Source organism: Peromyscus maniculatus, chromosome 11, assembly GCF_049852395.1.
Source record: "Peromyscus maniculatus bairdii isolate BWxNUB_F1_BW_parent chromosome 11, HU_Pman_BW_mat_3.1, whole genome shotgun sequence".
Lineage (NCBI taxonomy): Eukaryota > Metazoa > Chordata > Mammalia > Rodentia > Cricetidae > Peromyscus > Peromyscus maniculatus.
Window position 1 is genome coordinate 25,572,683 of NC_134862.1, and position 19,448 is coordinate 25,592,130.

The window sequence follows — 19,448 nt, forward strand, 5'->3', positions numbered from 1 at the left end:
AGACCAGCGACAGACTGAGAGCAAATAATTGTAGATTATGTCTATGAAAAAGGACTGTTTGCAGAATATTCCAGAATGTTGAACATTCAATAGTAAGTGTCATTGTAAAATGCAGTATGGAGAAGCATTGGAATAAAAATTCATTAAAGTATCTATGACAGATATGTCACAAAATAGCATCTTGTCTTTCAGTAGCATTTCAAATTAACGTACCATAAGGTACTACTGCAATTAGAATGGTAATAATTAAAAGAGTAAGTCTTCTGAGTCTAAATCAGGTAATGAGTATGCATACATTTCCTACCCTGGTGCTGGTGATAAGAATGTTTTGACTATTTAAGAAAATAGTTTTTCAATTTAATAAAGTTTGAAATATCTATTCTTTAATTTTATTCATTTGTGATTTCGTTTGTTTGTGAGACAGGGTCATTCTACATAGTCTTGACTGTCTTAGAACTCAATATGTAGTCCAGGATGGTTTTAAATTCACAAAGATCTACCAGCCTCTCACTCCCACGTGCTGGGAAGAAAGGCATGTACCACCATGCCTGAGCTGATGCAATCATTTACCTGTGTAAAGTTAAATCTATTATCTACCTACATTTCAATGACAGTTTCAAACAAATTTGTGATTTGTTTGAACTTCTAGCTTCCCCTACCAGCGTCACCTCTCATCAAATCCACCCCACCTCAGCTTCCTCTTCAGAAGGAGCACGCCTCCAAGAGACAACAACTAAACACAACAAAAGACAAAAGGAGGTGCAACATAACAAGGTAAAAGCCTTAATACCAAGGTTGGACAGTGAAATCCAAGAGGATGAAGAGTCTCAATAGCATGCGAAACTGTCAAAAGGCATACTTGCTCGTATTGTTAGGCGTCCTACAAAAAAACAACCTAAACAACCACAACATATTCACAGGGGACTAGTTACAGACCCATGCAGGCCCTGTGATTGCCTCTGAAATCTCTATGAGCACGTATGAGCCTGCTTAGCCTCCATTTTCTCTGACTCATACATTCTTTCCTTCCTCTCTTCCTTGGGGTTCCCCTATCTCTATGAGAAGGGACTCAATGGAGACCTCCATCTGCATAACGTCTAGCTGTGGGTCTATGTAGCTGCTTCCATATGCTTCAGGAGGACTCTCTTTAATTATGACTGGACAAGTGAACAAGGCAGGAATCTATGAGCATAGCAGAATATCATTTCTTTTTTCTTTTTCTTTCCTTTTTTTTTTTGCCAATCATGTTGTGCTTAGTTCTCCACTATATCTCCAGACTATCCAGGCTCTGGTTCCTGGCTGTCCATGGTATATGCTGCATGGGCTCCCATTACTAGCAGGGTCCTCAAGTTAAACCAAACATTGTTTGATCACTTCGGTATCATCATTGCCCTAGGACATCTTATAGGCAGGATGGATTGTAGGTTAAGGTTTTTGTGGTTGGGTTGGTGTCCAGTTTTCCCTTTAAAAACATTTTGTGGTATGTTTGTGACAGACTGTATGGTACATGTATGTAGTGTGTATGTGCACTTCTGTGTACTTGTATAAAGGTCAGAGTAGTTCTACAATTTGCCTGCCTATACATTCTCCACTTATTCCATTATATCTCCATTAGGTAGGTATCTCATTAAACCTGGGTCAAGGCAGGTGGGCAGCAATCCTCAGGGTTCCTGCTGGCTCTACTGCCTATGACACCCCCATATTTTTACATGGATGGTTGGAATTTTGAGATAAATGGATTTATGATGCAAATATTATCTCAAAATAGTTACACTGAGCATCCAAAACTTGATGAAATTAATTTATACTGCACTTTTACATTTATATGTAATTTTGAAAGTTTAAACAGAATGAGATTAATGGCTGTGAAGGAATGTGGCCAGAAGAGTCGAAAGAGATTTTTAATGAAAAAAAAATGACATTTTTGAGAGTGTTGCATTACAAGTTCATTATTTTGAGTGCATATATGTGTGTGTGTTTATATATAATGTATATGCATATATATTCATCTTCCAATTATATACAAAATTAATTTAAAGATTTCAATTTGTCAAATCTAGTAAAATAACCAACATTTTTTAAAAAACAAAAACAATTAAGTGAATCCAATGTGTTTCACTAGGAATAAAGAACAATTTTAAAATATTTTTACTAAAAAATGTTGAAAGTTATAGGAAATTATTTTGAGATGTTATAACCAATTACCAGAAACAATAAAAAATTATCAAGTAACTCTAAACATTATGTCTTTCTAGAGATTACCAACCCCAGTCTGTGGATAATTTATCATTAAGAACAAAGAACTGCAGCTATTCTGAATGTGTTTTCACTGAGTATGCAGTTCTACACTACCCACCAGCTGTAGACACACCCAGAATTCTGAATGCCTCTGATCTCTCAGAAATATTCCCACATTTGAAAAGCATCCAGAACAGACAGGAATGATATTTTTTTCAGTTTTGAAGTCATTCTAAAGATGCAAAGTTAATGGAAAATAAGACAGAACTAATTTAATGGGGTTCTGTAAATGATATGTGCATGCCATGTTTTAAAAGATAAATCAAAGACATTACTGATTTTTTTCAGGTATTTGAAATACTTGTCCGATTATATAGAATTATACAGCCTATTATTGTCATGCATACTGAAGTATGTTGGTATTGGCCAAAAGAAGTATGAACTTCTAAAAATATTTGATGCTAGAATAACAGAATAGACAAAATTGTGGCAAAAGTTGATTATTGAAATGGTTTCCAAAATAGTCATATTTAACTATTTTATCTTTCATTTGTATTTAAAATATATTTATTAAAAAATAAAATAATTATAGTTATATTACATCGATACAAGCTGAAATGCATAAATATTTTAATACCAGTTAGTACTTAAAATAAACAGGAAATAACTGCTTTCCAATGATTATGAAATTCAAAATTTGGATGAACATTTTTGTGAATAATTTTACCATACAGCATATTTTTAATTTTTTGTATGAACTGTATCATAGTTTGCTAAGTTTCCAAAAGGAACCACTCAAGTGGGCCCACTAATATTCACATATAAATTGGATCAAAAGAATGAAGTATGATAAGGAAAATTCAAAGTTAAAAGCCAGTACACTATGGCCTTCTTTACATGAGGCATTTCAGTAAAATGACTACTCTAGAAGAAGAAAGTTGACTCACACAGTTTGTTTCAGTAAATAATGACAAAGAATTAGTACCGCCTTAAAGAGGGATGTTGAAAAGACTGTCTCTTCCTTTCTCTAATACAGTCTAACACAAGCATGGCGAGCCTTGGTGATTCACGTCTCTAATCCCAGAACTCAGGAAGCAGAGGAACGAGAATCAGGAGGGACTTTAGGGATGTTTGAGTCACATAGCAAAACCAAATATACATATGGAATAGACAAAAAGAAGCCCCTCAAAAAATAAAATAAGCCAGAGAGGCAGCTCAGTGGATCTTGTAATTGCTCCCATGCCTGAACACCAGAGTTGTATCCCCAGAAATCAGACAGTGAAAAGAGACAACCAACTCCTCCAAGCTGTCCTCTAGCATCCATATGTCTGCTATGGCACATTATATGCACACACATATAAAGTATATTAAAATGTGAAACACTTTTTTAAAATGAAAATAAATAAATAACAGAGCAATATTCGTGCTGTAGATATCAATTGCTCTGTATGCTGTGAAAGTGTTGCTTTGATTTGGTTGATAAATAAAATGCTAATTGACTAGTAGCCAGGCAGGAAGTATAGTTTAGGTGGGACAAGCAGACAGAAATTCTGGGAACAGGAAGGCTGGGTCAGAAGATATAACCAGCCACTACCATGAGAAACAAGAGTAAAGTACTGGTGAGCCACAAGCCACATGACAATGTATAGATTAATAGAAATGGGATAATTTAAGATATAAAGAACTAGATAGCAAGAAGCCTGCCACATCCCTACATTTTATAAGTAATATAAGTCTCTGTGTGTTTACTTGGGTCTAAGTAGCTGCAGGAGCCAGGTGGACACAGAAAAACTTCAGCTACATATTCATTAAACATTGAGTGATTTTATTTTACATTGAATAATATAAGATATTGTCAATTGTTTAGTATCAGATAGCTAAATATTATCTCTTCAGAATTCCAAATATAGAAAGGCAGACCAGATTATCTTTCTGTTTATCATTAGTGTGTGTGTGTGTGTGTGTGTGTGTGTGTATGTGTGTGTGTGTGTGTGTGTGTGTGTGTGTGTGTGTGTGTAGAATGTATGCAATAGTTGTACCTGAATTGTGAAATGTTTGGTTGCTTACTCTCTACTATATTTAAAGTTTTCTGCAGTCTCCATGTATTTCAGGAGAAGTGTAAAAACTTTTCAAATAATGGCCCACTTTTGATTGAATATGATGGCATCTGTCACCAGTGCTAGACTGAGAAGCACTCCGGGCAGAATCCAGGCAAAAAAACAAAAACTGGTAACAATTAGTTACATCCATCAGTAATGCACCAGGTAAGAGGAGAATCTCTGTTCTGCATTTGCAATTCTGCTTATATTTTACAATTCAGTGAACATATTAGAATAGAACCATGAATATTTTATGTGGGGAAAACATGCAAATCTGGTATTCCAATGTTGAATGTATTCCTGTATGTATATAGGTATATTTATATTTAATAATTAAGTTCCAGAACATAGCATATTTTTCATAATAGATATTATTAAAAATGAGATGGAACTTTAATTTATGTAATATTATACAGAACCATAATTACAATAATATTAAGAAACTATGAATATCATTAAAACATTGTATAAAAACCATATTTTATCCAATATTATATCATGCAGAAAGAAATTATGTTCAGAAAATTTGAGTATCTGGTCCACCATGAAATATTTATTTGTAATCACACTATGACTAAAAGCCATTCTGTATTTTACTGGATGGAAGGATGAAAAATAGTATTTAATAATGTAACACACTTTGTGTTACATTTTGTGTTGTTTACACTGAATAAAGATCTATATGTTTTATTTTAACCTCTAGACCATTCTTAAAGGAGACATGGTAAAATGTTTTCTGTTATCTCATTTTAGAACATTTTTCCCCCCACTGGGAATGAAGTCTTGAGGAAGGAAAAGTATTCAATGGTGGATGTGGTACTGATATGAGAAAAGATAAAAGCAGAATCTGGTGAAAGTAGTGGGAATAAATATAGAAATCCTACTTGTGATCTCTTAAAAAATTAAGAGAAACTTGTCAGTATCACAGAATGATACTGCACAAACAGCCTTTAAAGTGGAATTCTTAGGCCCATAGAAGGAAAATGGGGAGAAAATGTGTTGGAATGAGTTCTCACGCATAAGTGAGAGGAAAATAGTATCTCTGGACTCTGGCTTGTCATCGATCACACGTCAACTCCAGCTCCAAAAACACCCATTAAACAGAACAAGAGGATGAATGAACTATTTCCTATTTTTAATCTAGTCATGTGTATAATAAATCAGGCAAGCTCATAATTGCTTCATTTGGTTCTGATGCCTTTTTGACATTTCAACCCAACCATTGACTGTGTGGTGTCAAAGAACATAAGGGACTGGTAATGCCGTTTCCATTGTTAGTGTGGAATCCATAACCTGTATTCTTGACCATGAGAATGGACTCTGGATGTATGAGCAGTGCATTTGAGGCATGAGGTATGGTCGATATTGATGGTGAGAAATGTCTAAAATTACAACACAGTGGATGTAATGTAAGTTGTAAAGGTCCAATTTTCTTAAATCTATCTCTAATTTTTCCTCCCTTCTACAACTTTCAAAACATACTTTATTCCCTCAATTAATACATTTACCCATTTGTAAGGATAAAGGAAATTGGTAGAACAGTTGAAAAGGAAACAAATGTATAAAACATTTAGACTTAAAATTAATATGATATCATTCATCCAATAAACCTGTTCCATGTAAGATGAACAACAAAGCAAAGTGATGTTATTTTATTGTAGGAGAAGAGTTGTATTTACATTCTGAAAAAAAGCAGTGGCAGACTGTCACCTGTTGTACAGTAGGGAATCATGTCTGAATAATGGAAAATATTTTCAATCAGGGACACATAACATTGATGGCTGCATAGATGAGGCATGAACCTACAAACTACTACACACACACACACACACACACACACACACACACACTAATGAGGGGGATAATAGATGACTACTTTTGAAGCAGATAAGACAGAGTAATTGAGGGTGAATACAATCAGAACACATTATACATATGTATGAAATCATTAGAAAATTTGTGCATTTAACCAACCACGTAAGCACATCTATTTACTAGTAAATAATAAATTCCTTGCAATTTCTATTTTCTCAATTTTGAATTATCAGCCATTGTTTTCTGCAACACACAAACATCTTTATAAATGAATATTGTAACTATAGTTTATGATAATTGAATGTCATGCCTTTGTGCTAAGTAAGTATGCTTAAAAGGCCATGACAAATAAACACAATTATGCTTGAAGAAATGCACGACATTGCATGGACACATATAAGCTGAAAATTGTAGTGATAGTGTGTGTATGCTTTAACAAATAAAGCTCGACTGAAGAACAAAGGGTAAGGCCAGCCACTAGTCATAGAGCACCCACCTTTTATTTGAGCACTTGGGATCTCATGCCTTTGCTCCCAGTAATTAGGAGGCACACATGCCTTTAATCCCAGCACTCGGGAGGCAGAGGCCAGGAAAGGCACAAAGCTACACAGAGAAACCCTGTCTTGAAAAACCAAATAAATAAATAAATAAATAAATAAATAAATAAATAAATAAACAAATAAATAAATAATGAAAAATCTATAAATAATGAAAAATCTATGCTTTGCCACGTGGCTTGTGACTCACTGATACTTTTACTTCTTGCTTTTCATGGTGACAGCTGGCAGTGTCTCCTCTGCTCTGTCTTTCTCTTTCCTCTCTGTTTGGATTTTTCACCTGCCTCTAAGCTGCCTTGCCATAGGCCAAACAGCTTTATTTATCAACCAATCAGAGCAACATATTTTCACAGCATACAGAAAAACAATGCCCCATCAGGAAGTATAGGTGGAGACAGGAGCTTGGCCCCTTTCATTTTCAGGATTCCTAGAGGTAAGATGTGTTTCTACTGCCTGGTTGCTTTGATTCTCTGATTTTTCAGCTTTCACCCTAATATGTGATTCCAGATTTTTATTATTAATACTAATTAGAAGTCACACTACAGAGTTCTATTTCTTTATTCATTCATTTATTTATTTATTTATTTATTTATTTATTCATTCATTCATTCATTTATTCATCATTCATTCATTTATTTATTATGCTGTTTTCTGCCTGTAGGTATGCCTGCAGGCCAGAAGAGGACACCAGATCTCATTAGGAATGGTATGAGCCACCATGTAGTTACTGGGAATTGAATTCAGACCTCTGAAAAGCAGCCAGTGCTCTTAACCACTGAGCCATCCCTCCAGCCCCCCAGAGTCTTTTATTAAGTCTTTTTTCTTAACTTACTGAAGGGTCAAAGGCTTCAGAGAAAGTTCAATGGCAAATGTGCTGATAGTAAATTCACGAGGATATGAGTTCAAATTCTAAGAAACAACACAAAAGGTTCAGCCTGAGTCCAACCCCTCCTATGATGCTATCACACTAGGTCCACCGGACTTTGTAGATGCCAGTGAAGCATCTCTAGGTGAAGTAAGGGATCTCATATTGAAGTAAACAAGGTAGACACTTTTGGAACCAGATACCGAACATTCTATTGTGGATTCTGCATATTCACTTACACACACACACACACACACACACACACACACACACACACACACAAATAAGAACATAAAATAAAATATTTTAAAATTAAATCTATGTTTGGACACCATTATTGTAGTGACTAGGCTGGTTATATTACCCAAAGCAGAACTACTATTTTTTTTCACTAAATTAATATGATATTAAAATTACATCTATTGAGTTATTGCTATACTTATAATTTGTACATCTCTTAAATCCCATCTAAGAAAGAAGGGGTTTGCTTTTGTTTGTTTTTTTTTTTTTTATTGCAGTGAAGGCAATCAACATGGAGACTTACAACTGGACAATATGAAGAATACAAGAGACTTTGGTATACTCAGCCTTAACTGTAAATTCTGTATCATAGTTTTTCCCTTCAAAACATAGGGGTCACTGGAGAAGGGGCTGGGTATAGGGTGGAAAAAGGATAATACCAGAGACAGTGGATGACTACAAATAAACCATTTTCAAGATAGAACAGAGCAGTTACCCATATAAATTCAGAGTGACTGTTACAGCATGCACACGACATTCACAAACTGAAGACAAACAAATCTCAACATAGAGTGTGGTTGTAATGAAGGCATGAAGGCAATTCCCAGACGTGGAACTATGGGAATTTGCAGCTGCTCTAGGAGGAGGAAACACTTTTCTTTAAGGTGTGATACTTATAGGTCAACAAGCTCTAGTTCAGGACCCACATTGAAGATTATTTGAACAACATAAATTGGACTCCATGAATTTAAAGGAGAGAGAAATCACAAAATTTTATGGGTATTAAAGATGGTATGTAATCTGAAAGGAGTTGTGGATGTAGGGGTGAATATGTTCAAATATAGTATATAAAAATCAATATTTGCCAGGCGGTGGTGGCATACACCTTTAATCCCAGCACTCGGGAGGCAGAGGCAAGCGGATCTCTGTGAGTTCAAGGACAGCCTGGTCTCCAAAGCAAGTTCCAGGAAAGGTGCAAAGCTACACAGAGAAACCCTGTCTTGAAAACAAACAAACAAACAAACAAACAAAAAAACAAAAACAAAAATCAATATTTAATAAAAAGATTTGAAAAGGAAACACACACACACACACACACACACACACACACACATATGTATATATATGACCCCTCTTGAATCACCGAAGAAAAATTTGCAGGACAACCAATTTGATGCTAGATGACAAGTGCCATACTATAACTCCTTCCTCCTTATTCATATCAAAGGGTTACTCTATGCTATTGTGAATATATTTTAAGCCTAATCCTTGGGTTTAAACATAGAAATTAGAGTATTTTTTTATTTTATTGAAGTAGATATTTTAAAAAAAATAAAGAGTGTTATAACTTCTCCTTAAAGCCCTAGACTACTTCTACATCCAGCCTTCCCCTAATATGAGCTGAAATCTTCAGGCCACATGTGTCTATTGCCTATGTTTTCTTCAAGGGCTTTAGACTACATGTGCTTTACTTAGAGAACAAACTCACTTGGATTCCTAATATCTACTTAATTTTCTTAGAACATACCATTACATCACACAACAAAACTTGCCATTATGAGGAAATGTGAGCAAGAAAAGGAGATGCATCATTTTCCCCCCTTTTAGGTATTCTTGATACTTTTAATTTTTATATATTTTTAATTCTAATAAAATTATTTCAATTTCTCTCCTCCATTTTTCATTTTTTTACCTCAACCCCCCATGTACCTCCCCTCAAACACCTCCCATGTCCCCTGACTCTCAAATTGATGACTTGCTTTCTATTAGTATTGTTGCATATATATGTATGTATGCATGCATTTGTATATAAAATGCATATATAAATTCAAAAAAATGCATCCTTATTATGGTTTTCCCCCACTCTACTGTTCCCAGCTCCTTCCCACATCCTCTCTCATCTGGATCCATTCCCTTTCTATCTCTCATTGGAGAACCAGCATTTTTCTAAGGGATATTAATTATATGATATGATGTGATATACTATAATATGATACAATATAAGAAAAACCAACACACTTGGGTTGGACAAGACACCAAATACAAAGAAGAGAGCCCAGTAAAGACACAAGAATCAGACCCACTCATTGGCATGCTTAAAAATCCCATAAAAACTCTAAACTGGAAGCCATCATATATACACATAGAACTGGTTAAAACCCTACAATATTAATAGTAAAAAGTTTAGATAAAGGAAAAAATAAGCCACCTCTGAAATGTCTTTGGATTCCTAATCTTATTTTTTATTTCAATTTCATATTTATATTTAAGTTAATCATGGTCTGTATTTAATTTTTATTATTCTTTGGACTACACTGTTAATTCTCAAAAAAAAAAAAAAAAAACCTTGAATTCATATAAGCTCTTAGAACAGTCTTATTTGGAGGATATGGAAAGACTGTTCCTGTGTCATAATGGATCAAAGACTTCATATCCACCTAGAAAGAGATAATATAAACCACAGATTCATTGAAAAAGTAGAGGTTAAATTCTATCACGGAGGAGGCCAGGAAGGAACTAGAGACAAGAATTGAAAAGAAACCAAAAAGAAATGCTGATTACTGGCTTACATCCCCTGTCCTGCTCAGTAGGTTTTCTTATATAACCCAGGACCAGCTGTTCAGGAGTGGGATTGCCCACAGAGACCTGGACACTTCATCATCAAGCATTATGTGAGAAATGTGCCCCGCAGACCAATGTAACTCTCAATTCTTCATTGAGGTTCCCTCTTCTCAATTCACTCCATTTTGTATCATTCACAGACATTAGCCAACACAGTCATTTATTTCTTTTAGTGATTTTAAGTGTAACCTCCTTCATCAAACAAAAAATCTTAATGTACAGTGTATATGTACAGCCTTAATCAGTGGTTTCAATTGTATGTAATTACACATGTGCCCTTCACTTGAATTTAACTAAAATAAGGCTTTATATCTCTATCACCATTAACTACTAAAGGGAGATGTTTAAGTTAGTTCTTTTGTGCACTTGATGAAAACTAAATTACTCCATGAAGAAAAACCTCAATAGTGAAAATATTCCTACCAGACTGCCTTTTGTGGTCCTGTGTTGTACAAGAAAGGACCTGAGCAGACCACAGAGAACAATGCAGGAAGCAGCACTCCTCCACACTCTTTCAAATTCAGACCCATGCAGACCCTGTGCACGCTATTTCAGTCTTTGTGAGTTCATAGAGTTTTGATTATGTTACTTTAGAAAGCCTTGTTTTCTTGGTGTCTTTCATCCTTTCTGACTCTTACAGTCTTGTTGTCTCTTCTTCTCTGGAGTTCCCTGAGACCTAAGATCAAGGATTTGAAAGAGACATCCCATTTAAAGCTGTGTGTTCCAAGGTCTCTCACTTTCTATAGAAGGTCTGGCTGTGGGTCTCTGTAACTTTTTCCTATCTGCTCTAAGAGGAGGCATCTCTGATGACGACAGAACAGGGCACTGATCTATGAGTATAGTTGACTGTTCTTAGGTGGCATTTTATTACTATGTGGTTTTTGCTTTTTTTTTTTTAGCAATATTTTTTGGTTTTACCCTAGGACCCTAGGTTCCTGGGCTATCTAGTCTCTGGTTATTTTTCACCTAAGCAGTGTCAGATATGGGGTACATATTGTAGAGTGAGCCTTAAGTCAAAGCAGAGATTGGCTAGTTACTCCCATAAGCTTTGTGACTCCATTGCCCTAGCATATCTTTTAGGGAGGACACTATTGTGGACCAAGGATTTTGGACAGCTTGGTGTTTACATTTCTCTTCTGGGAGCTGGCATAGTAACTTCATTAATAAAGACACTGGAAAAAGAGTGGACTGAAAAGGAAGTATAAACAAAATACTTTGGTCATGGTGTTCTATCATAGTAATAGAAATCTAAGGAGGATAAGTGAGCTATCTTGCTCACTATATAGCATAATTTTTAAAATCTAACCCTAATTGAATAAAACAAAATGTAAGTTACCTAATTTGGAACTTGCTTTCCTCTTCGAGAGGGGCTGCGTTTCTGTATGTTATGTAAGTCTAGTGACTGATACAAATTTACTAGCATGCCTTTCTTCTTCCTCTCACCCTAAATTCTAGTTCATCTTCCTTGGGAAATGCCCTAATTTTCCTTGGTTCTTTAAGATATCTATCCTATGTGGTCGTGCAGATTGTATCACACATACAGAAAGCCTGAAACCCAATATTAACATACAAGAGAAAGCATACAACATTTGTCTGGGTTACATCACTCAGTATGACTCTTTTCTAACTGCATACATTTACCTGAACACTGCAGAGCATCATTTTTCTTGTGAAATTAATAATAGTTCATTGTGAAAATGCACAACATTTTTGTTATTCATTAATCAGATAATGGACTCCAAGGCTGTTTCCAATTTCTAACTATTAAGCTAAAAAAGCAGTAAACATGAATGACTTATGTCACTGAACATGGAGAAGTCAAGGTGGTGCCTAAATAAAAACTTCACACTAATGACTAGCATTCATGTTGCAGGAAGGTATTCTGCACACTGTTAGATGAGAATTATAGTCATTAATATGGCCTAGATATAAATGTTTACCTACATGTATTTATATGTTTTCTGATACATAGTAATTAGGTGAAATATAAAATGCACTTGCCTCAACTCTAAGAAATCATTGTATCTCACGCTAGTAGTAATAATAATGCCCATATGTATGAAGAAATATCATAAAACTAGTATGTTTTATAAGTGGAGTTTATTGTATTCTCTTCAATTTAAAATAGTATGAAGAATGTGGTAAATGTATCAATCTCTAAGTTTAAAAAAAAATAAGAGCTTTGTTAGCTAAATCATTGAATTTCTGTGCTTGCATACATCTCTCAATGTAAGAATCTCTGGGAAAGCAAGGGCACATTTCTGTTCTCTGGCTTCTTCTGAATTAGATGTTTTAAAACAAGTGCCAAATGTTAATCTCAGCCAAATAGTCTGATTATCATGGTCTATGTGGACTTACCCAGCCATCTTGACTAACATACACATTAGACACTGCTAGCAACCCTGTGAAAGCAGCCCTTGCATCACTGACACTCTTCATACATTGTTGCTATTTTATTTTATTAGTGTGCACAAGGGACATGCTGAATTCAAATGATTTGAATTAGCCATTAACTAATGAGTGTTATTTAAGACAAGTACACTGAATTTTTATACTTGAGTAGGTAAAGAAACAATTTCCTCAAAGAAACTATTTATAATTTTTTAAAGGGGGAGATAAAATATATATGCAGTTGTTGGCCATGGTTTATTTTAATTGCAATATTTACTAGTTTTTCTTTTTAATTTGCTGTAACAGGAAGACTGAGGATGGAGATAAGAGAAAGTAAGAAGACCTAAGATAAAAATACACAATGCACCTGGGCAGCAGTGATGCATGCCTTTAATCCCAGCACTCAGGAAGCATATCCAGGAGAATCTCTGTGAGTTCAAGGCCAGCCTGAACTGAGCAAGTGAGTTCCAGAACAGGCATAAAAACTACATGGAGAAACCCAGTCTCAAAAAATGGGGAAAAAATGCAATGTACCATTTATGCCATTGAAAACTGAAAACAAGCCTGAAGTTAGACTCTAATGTTTGTATGGACATATATAACTTACTAACTGGTAATAGTTATCTAAAAGTTTAAGCTTTTATAAAGTATTTCGCCTATTGTACTCAAAATATAAATGTAAACAATTAAATGAAGCATAAATAAAAAGAAATATTTCATAATTTTCAGTAAATCTTTTCTCTTCCTTTTGGGGTTTGGAAATGAACACAGGACATCAAGCAAAGTAGAAGAAGGATAACAAACAAATAAGAATTGTTAAAGATATCATAATTCCTCAGAGAAAATTATACTATAGAGGCATTGTAATAATATGAAGATATTGGCAAACAAGGGACCAAAAAGCAAAAAGACCAAGGGAGCAGAAAACCTAGAAATAATCTTGAATAGCTATCTGATGTCCTTAAAAATGAGACCATGACATAAATTATTTTAAAACACAGATTCATTAACAATTAACATGTGCATCCTAGAAATTGATAGAGTAAATATGGAAAATGAAGCTAGAATTTTATTTAAAAATTCATTCATTTTACATCACTGTTAAGATAAAATCTGACAATTTGAAATTCCATAACAAAAGCTGGGTGGCAGTGGTGCACACCTTTAGTCCTAGTACTCAAGAGGCAGAGCCAGACAGATCCCTGTGAGTTTAAAGCCTGCCTGGTCTACAGAGCGAGATCCAGGACAGGCACTAAAACTACACAGAGAAACCCTGCCTCAAAAGAAAAAAAAAGGAGGTTGTGTGCATAGGCAGGGACTCTTTATATTAGATTCTAGAAGCCCATGAAGAAAGAACAAGAGTTCATGAGTAAAATCGTTCAGTTACAAAGCCTCAGTACCAAGTAAGAAACAACACAATAAAGATATGGCCCATAGTATCAGAGAAGATGTAACCATCCAGTCACAAAGCCTCTGTACTGAGAGACAAGCAATACAGTAAAGAGATAACCCATAGCCTCAGAGAAGATGTTTGCTAGTTATTCATCTGATAGGCAATTCATTAAGAGAATATATAAAGGATCAAAAGCATAAATAATAAGGTCAGTGTGGTAACAAATTAACATTATTAACACTTCTCAAATATAGAAATACAAATGGCCATTAAGCAACTGAAAATTTAAAAATATTGAACATTTTTAACTGTTGGGTAAAAGTAAATGAAATCCTCATCGAGTTTCCATTTCATGAAAGTTTTATCAGAAAATGAATTATTATAATAAGGTTTTTAAAGGGGTATATTCATGCATTGTTGGAGTGTGAGAGATTTCATCTGATGAGTTTGGAAAGCATATGTCTGTTCCTTTAAAAAAGTAAAAATAGAACTACTATATGATCCAGCTGTCCATCTTTGGGTATATATACAAAAGTCTCTAAATCTACATATCAAAGAAATAGGTGGACTCTATGTAGCATCACAAGAGCCAAGATAAGAAATCAAGCTGTAGGCTTCTCATAAATGAATTAATAAGGAGAATTCAATATAAATACACACACATATACATAAAACCTTTTAAAATAATGAGTAAAATTATGTCATTCTCAGAAAAGTAGGTGAAAATAGAGGTCATCATATGAAGTGAAATAAACGAGAGACAATAAGACAATTGGAAGATGGTTTCTCTCATATATGAAGTTCAAACAGAGGAAAGAATACATGGGCAGAATAGTAGCATTAGTCAGTCATGTAATTAAAAGTTGGAGGTAGAAGAATAAGAGTGTAATTGGACAGATGGATATTATCATAATCAATTATATGTATATATGAAAAAATATAACAATGAGACAGAGTACTTTTTGCATCTAGTATACATTAATAATAGAGGCAAGACATCTCACAAACTGTATAGTATAATGTTAAGTATTATTTGTTTTAGACTCTAAGCTTTAAAAAAAATCCTAGATAAATAAATACACAGGCACACTTACATTCTTATTAATAATGTTAACATTGGTTTATATTTATTCAGTATAATTTAAACAATATTTACCATAAGTAACTGTAAAGTACATATTCCATGAAATGGTATTTTAATAATGACAATAACTGTAAAAGTGAAATTATAAAACTATTATGAATACAACTTGAAATAATCTTTCTTACACATGTATTTAGACATATGTTTTTATATCTATGAATGCATATTTACTATTAGCTTATAAACTTGATATGCCCCTATATAGGAAGATACTGCCTAAGAGGCCAAGAGATAAGCCAACCTGGAGTCTGCCTGAGTGCCTAGCAACAAGCACTGTCAGAGATCGAGATCATATCTAGCCAATGAGGGGCGACTAGGAAATGTCATAGGATTGGGATTCTGCCTTGGTGCAGAGAGCTGGGTATACTGGGAGCTGAATAATGGTTTTTGAAAATGCTGTTTGCTTTTTCCCTGACTCCAGGTGTCTGTGCCATTGAGTACACGTCTTTTCACCCTTCCCCCAAGGGAGCCATTAGGACCCAGAAACACCCCTATAAATGATATAAACTATAAGCCCTTGCTAAGAGTGTTTATTATAAGACCATTTAAGATTCATACAACAATGTGTATTTAAAAGATAGTCAAATGGTTAATGATTTTTAAATTTTTCATCACGGTGTCACATTCTATCTCTTGAGTTGACAGTGGTTAACAAGTCTTTTATGTCTGATTTTGCTTGGCTTTTATCAGGTCAAATATCTTCCAGCCAATTTGGAAATGTCATTTCTCAGTTCTGTGAGCTGTCATTGGAATCATAAAATATGATTCTTGTAGAAATATTAGGAAGTTCCATAGGGCTTTATTTTAGCGTTAATTTGTTATGCAAAAGTGATAAACATATTAGAACATATTGGAAGACCGTGGCTTTAAAAGGAAATCACTACAACATTTAACAGTCATTTTATTTTTCTGTTATTTACTTGTAACCTTGGTTCTCAATATCAGGCTGGCAGCAATAAATCCCAAGGAAGGGTGTGAAAGATCAATATATTCTTTTAAACAATGAACAGTTTTCTATTTCTCCCGACTCAATGAAATGTTTACTACTAAATATTAACTTATAAGGTGTAAGATCTTTTATAGATGTATGGTAAAATGATGAGGGGAAAAACCATTCTCAGTTAATATTTATTTACAGGATATAATTTAACAAAATTATTTTCTGAAAAACACATAGAAGACTTTTATGCATGTTTTCACTTTTATGTAAATTATTTTTATCTTATATGAAATATAAAAGTATGCATAATCACAAGGTAATATACATTCAATATAATATTTAAATTAAGTTATAGATATGTATTCACCTTAAATATTTTCTGATAGTGAAAACCTTAAAAATCATCTCCAAATCAATTTATAAAATTCCTATGGATAACCATTTCTAAATTTATAACATGGGCAAAAGACAAAACAGCAACATCAAAAGTATAAATAGAAGAACTTCTTTAAAGTTTGTACAAACTGGAAAAACTACTGGTTATAGGAGGGTGTGTGTGTGTGTGTGTGTGTGTGTGTGTGTGTGTGTGTGTGTGCATTTAAGTAGAAAAGTGCAGGACAGTAATAAAGTGCAAAGTTTACCTGAATAAGAGGCTATAAAGTGTAGATACATTTCATACAATGTAAGATGTATTTTATTAAGTGTTAAATAAGTCTTGATGAAGAAACACATTTAAAGAACAGGAATTGTGTGTTTTTTGAGTTACATACATATTACTTTATTTTTAAATGAGCCTACATATGTAATTTAGAATCATTTTTGTGTTTAAAAACATATTTCACTGGTTATTAATTTCAAGCATCATAAATGCTCATAATATGGAAATCAAATTTCAATGTAAAAAACAATATTCTTACTTCTAAGTTGTGTTTGGAATAAAGAAGTATATATTAATATTAATGCATCTATTATATAAATGATATACACATTTATTATTCATACACACATTCAAAGTATACATATGTTATAAAACCTAAATTAATGAGTATTTATCTTAATAATAAATCCATTTAAAAAGTTAATGTATAAATTTATATACAGAAAACATTCTTTGTAACAAACATTTCATTTGTATTTAATATTCTAGATTTTATAAATAACTTTTGCAACTTACTTTAAGGTTTTATTATAATTAATAATCCAATTATAACTAGAGTTGAGGAATTAGAATTTATTTAGATGTTGCTTAAACTTCATTATTTTCTTAATTTTGACTATTTAATTCTTCTGCTGGATATATTATCCTTTGTCTAATATATAATTTGAGATATATAAATGTCTTTACAAATACATCCATACAAAAGCGTAATTCCTTATCGTACTCAGTATCTTTATTTTTATTTGAAACATAATATTATTTACTGTTTAAATTCTTTCAACAATAATTTTTAAAGAAAATAGAAAAAATATGAAATTATTAAAAAGGAAAGAACATAAATAACTATTCCCTGATTTTGATAATCGTTAGTCTTCAAAGAATCAGTGCTATAAAAACATGTGAGAAAAATCCATTCTGAAAAGTATTAATCAAGAAATAAATTGTTATATTCAATATTTATATTATAGAGAAATATATTTCTAATGATTTAAAGGAACACAACTTCATTATCCATGTTTCACAATACTACAAAGCAAATGCATAATAATTTAAAATAAAGTCCAGTATTATACATTCATAGAAGAAAATTTTCTAATCTCCTAATATTTGAGCATTTTCCCCCTGATTTTGTATTAACATAGTAGAAATATGTTCTTATATATAATTGTTTTTGGAAATTTCCAACACTTCAATAATTTCTAGATTGCTTTTCTTTATCAAATGCCAAGTAGCCATCAGTTTTCAAATACTTGCTGACTTTGTCTAGTAAACAAACATTATTTATATATTTTAATCTATGCCAGATCATCAGAGTCTCACCTGCTCAGATTCAAATCCCAGGGCACCCAGGTAAACGGAAACGAGGTGGTTACCACTTACAGGAGGAAGAAAGGAAAAGATCTTCTGACTTAATTTTACAAGCTTCTCAGAAACATCTCCATGTCTCAGTGTGCGCTGAGTTAGGGATGCTGTGCTTTTAGTAGCACAACACTGTCAGTATGTCACTGCTTACTCAATGCTATTTCGGGTTCACCAAGTAGAACCATGAACACTGAGTCCTTTGTGTAAAATACCAAAAGGCCATTCTAATGGCTGTTCTTAGGCTGAGGTTAAAATGGAGACAGCAAAACAAGTAGTCTGAACTGCTCTTTTCTTTTCTTTCATGCTCTCTGTCTCTGTCTCTCTGTCTCTGTCTCTGTCTCTCTGTCTCTGTCTCTCTCTATCCTTGTTTCTTTCTTGTTTTGTATTTTTGCTAATAATAAGCAAAGGAAACTCCTAGCTTGAGATGACAAAAAGGGGAGTTACGTAAGAATTCTGTGAGTGAATAGGACATGCCCCCCTGCTTGAGGATTAGCAACAGCAAACAAATGATCATTTTAAAGCATGGACAAAAGTTACTAAAAGGAGAAAAGTTCTTCACTGTATGTCTAGGTCTTCTGGGTCCTTTTTAATTCAGACATTTTTACTTAGGAATCAAATACATGCATAGTGAGAAGACATCTAAAATACAATATTTTATTTCCCTTGGCTTATTTATTAAAAATATTTTCATAAGTTAATTTTATCATAATTAAAATTAGTAACAAAATATTTATTATTTATTATGAAATCAGAATTTCTTTACAAGTTGTTTGTGCAAATTATTTATAATTAAAATAATTTTGAAACAAATGAAAGAAGAGTTAGAATAATGTAAATATTGTCTAAAAATAATTTTAAAAAATTATTTTGAATCTTGAATATGTGAGTGCTCATATACTTGTGAGAAAAAAACTTCAATTTCAGGAATCATACTTGATACATGAAAATTTTGTTTTGCAATCAGTTTCATTTTTATTATAACCATGAAAATATAGCAGAAGATGGGATAGAACATAGCTAGTAGCTTATAACACCAGAAAGTGTATGCTGATCAATTTATGCTTTCATATTTGGATGTACAACAAACAAAGCTTATTAGTTTTAATTAGCCAAACAATTTTATG

General features: G+C 33.3%; 1 protein-coding gene across 2 annotated transcripts in view; it reads right to left on the reverse strand.

Annotated features, from left to right (window-relative positions):
• The window catches only part of Cdh19 (cadherin 19), a 139,547-nt gene extending 121,070 nt beyond the window's left edge, over positions 1 to 18,477 (reverse strand). For both annotated transcript variants that reach the window (XM_076547210.1, XM_042257950.2), the window contains exon 1: positions 18,283 to 18,477. The gene's annotated coding sequence lies outside the window, so the exon portion shown is untranslated. The remainder of the gene's footprint in view (positions 1 to 18,282) is intronic.
• Between the last annotated feature and the right edge of the window lie 971 nt (positions 18,478 to 19,448).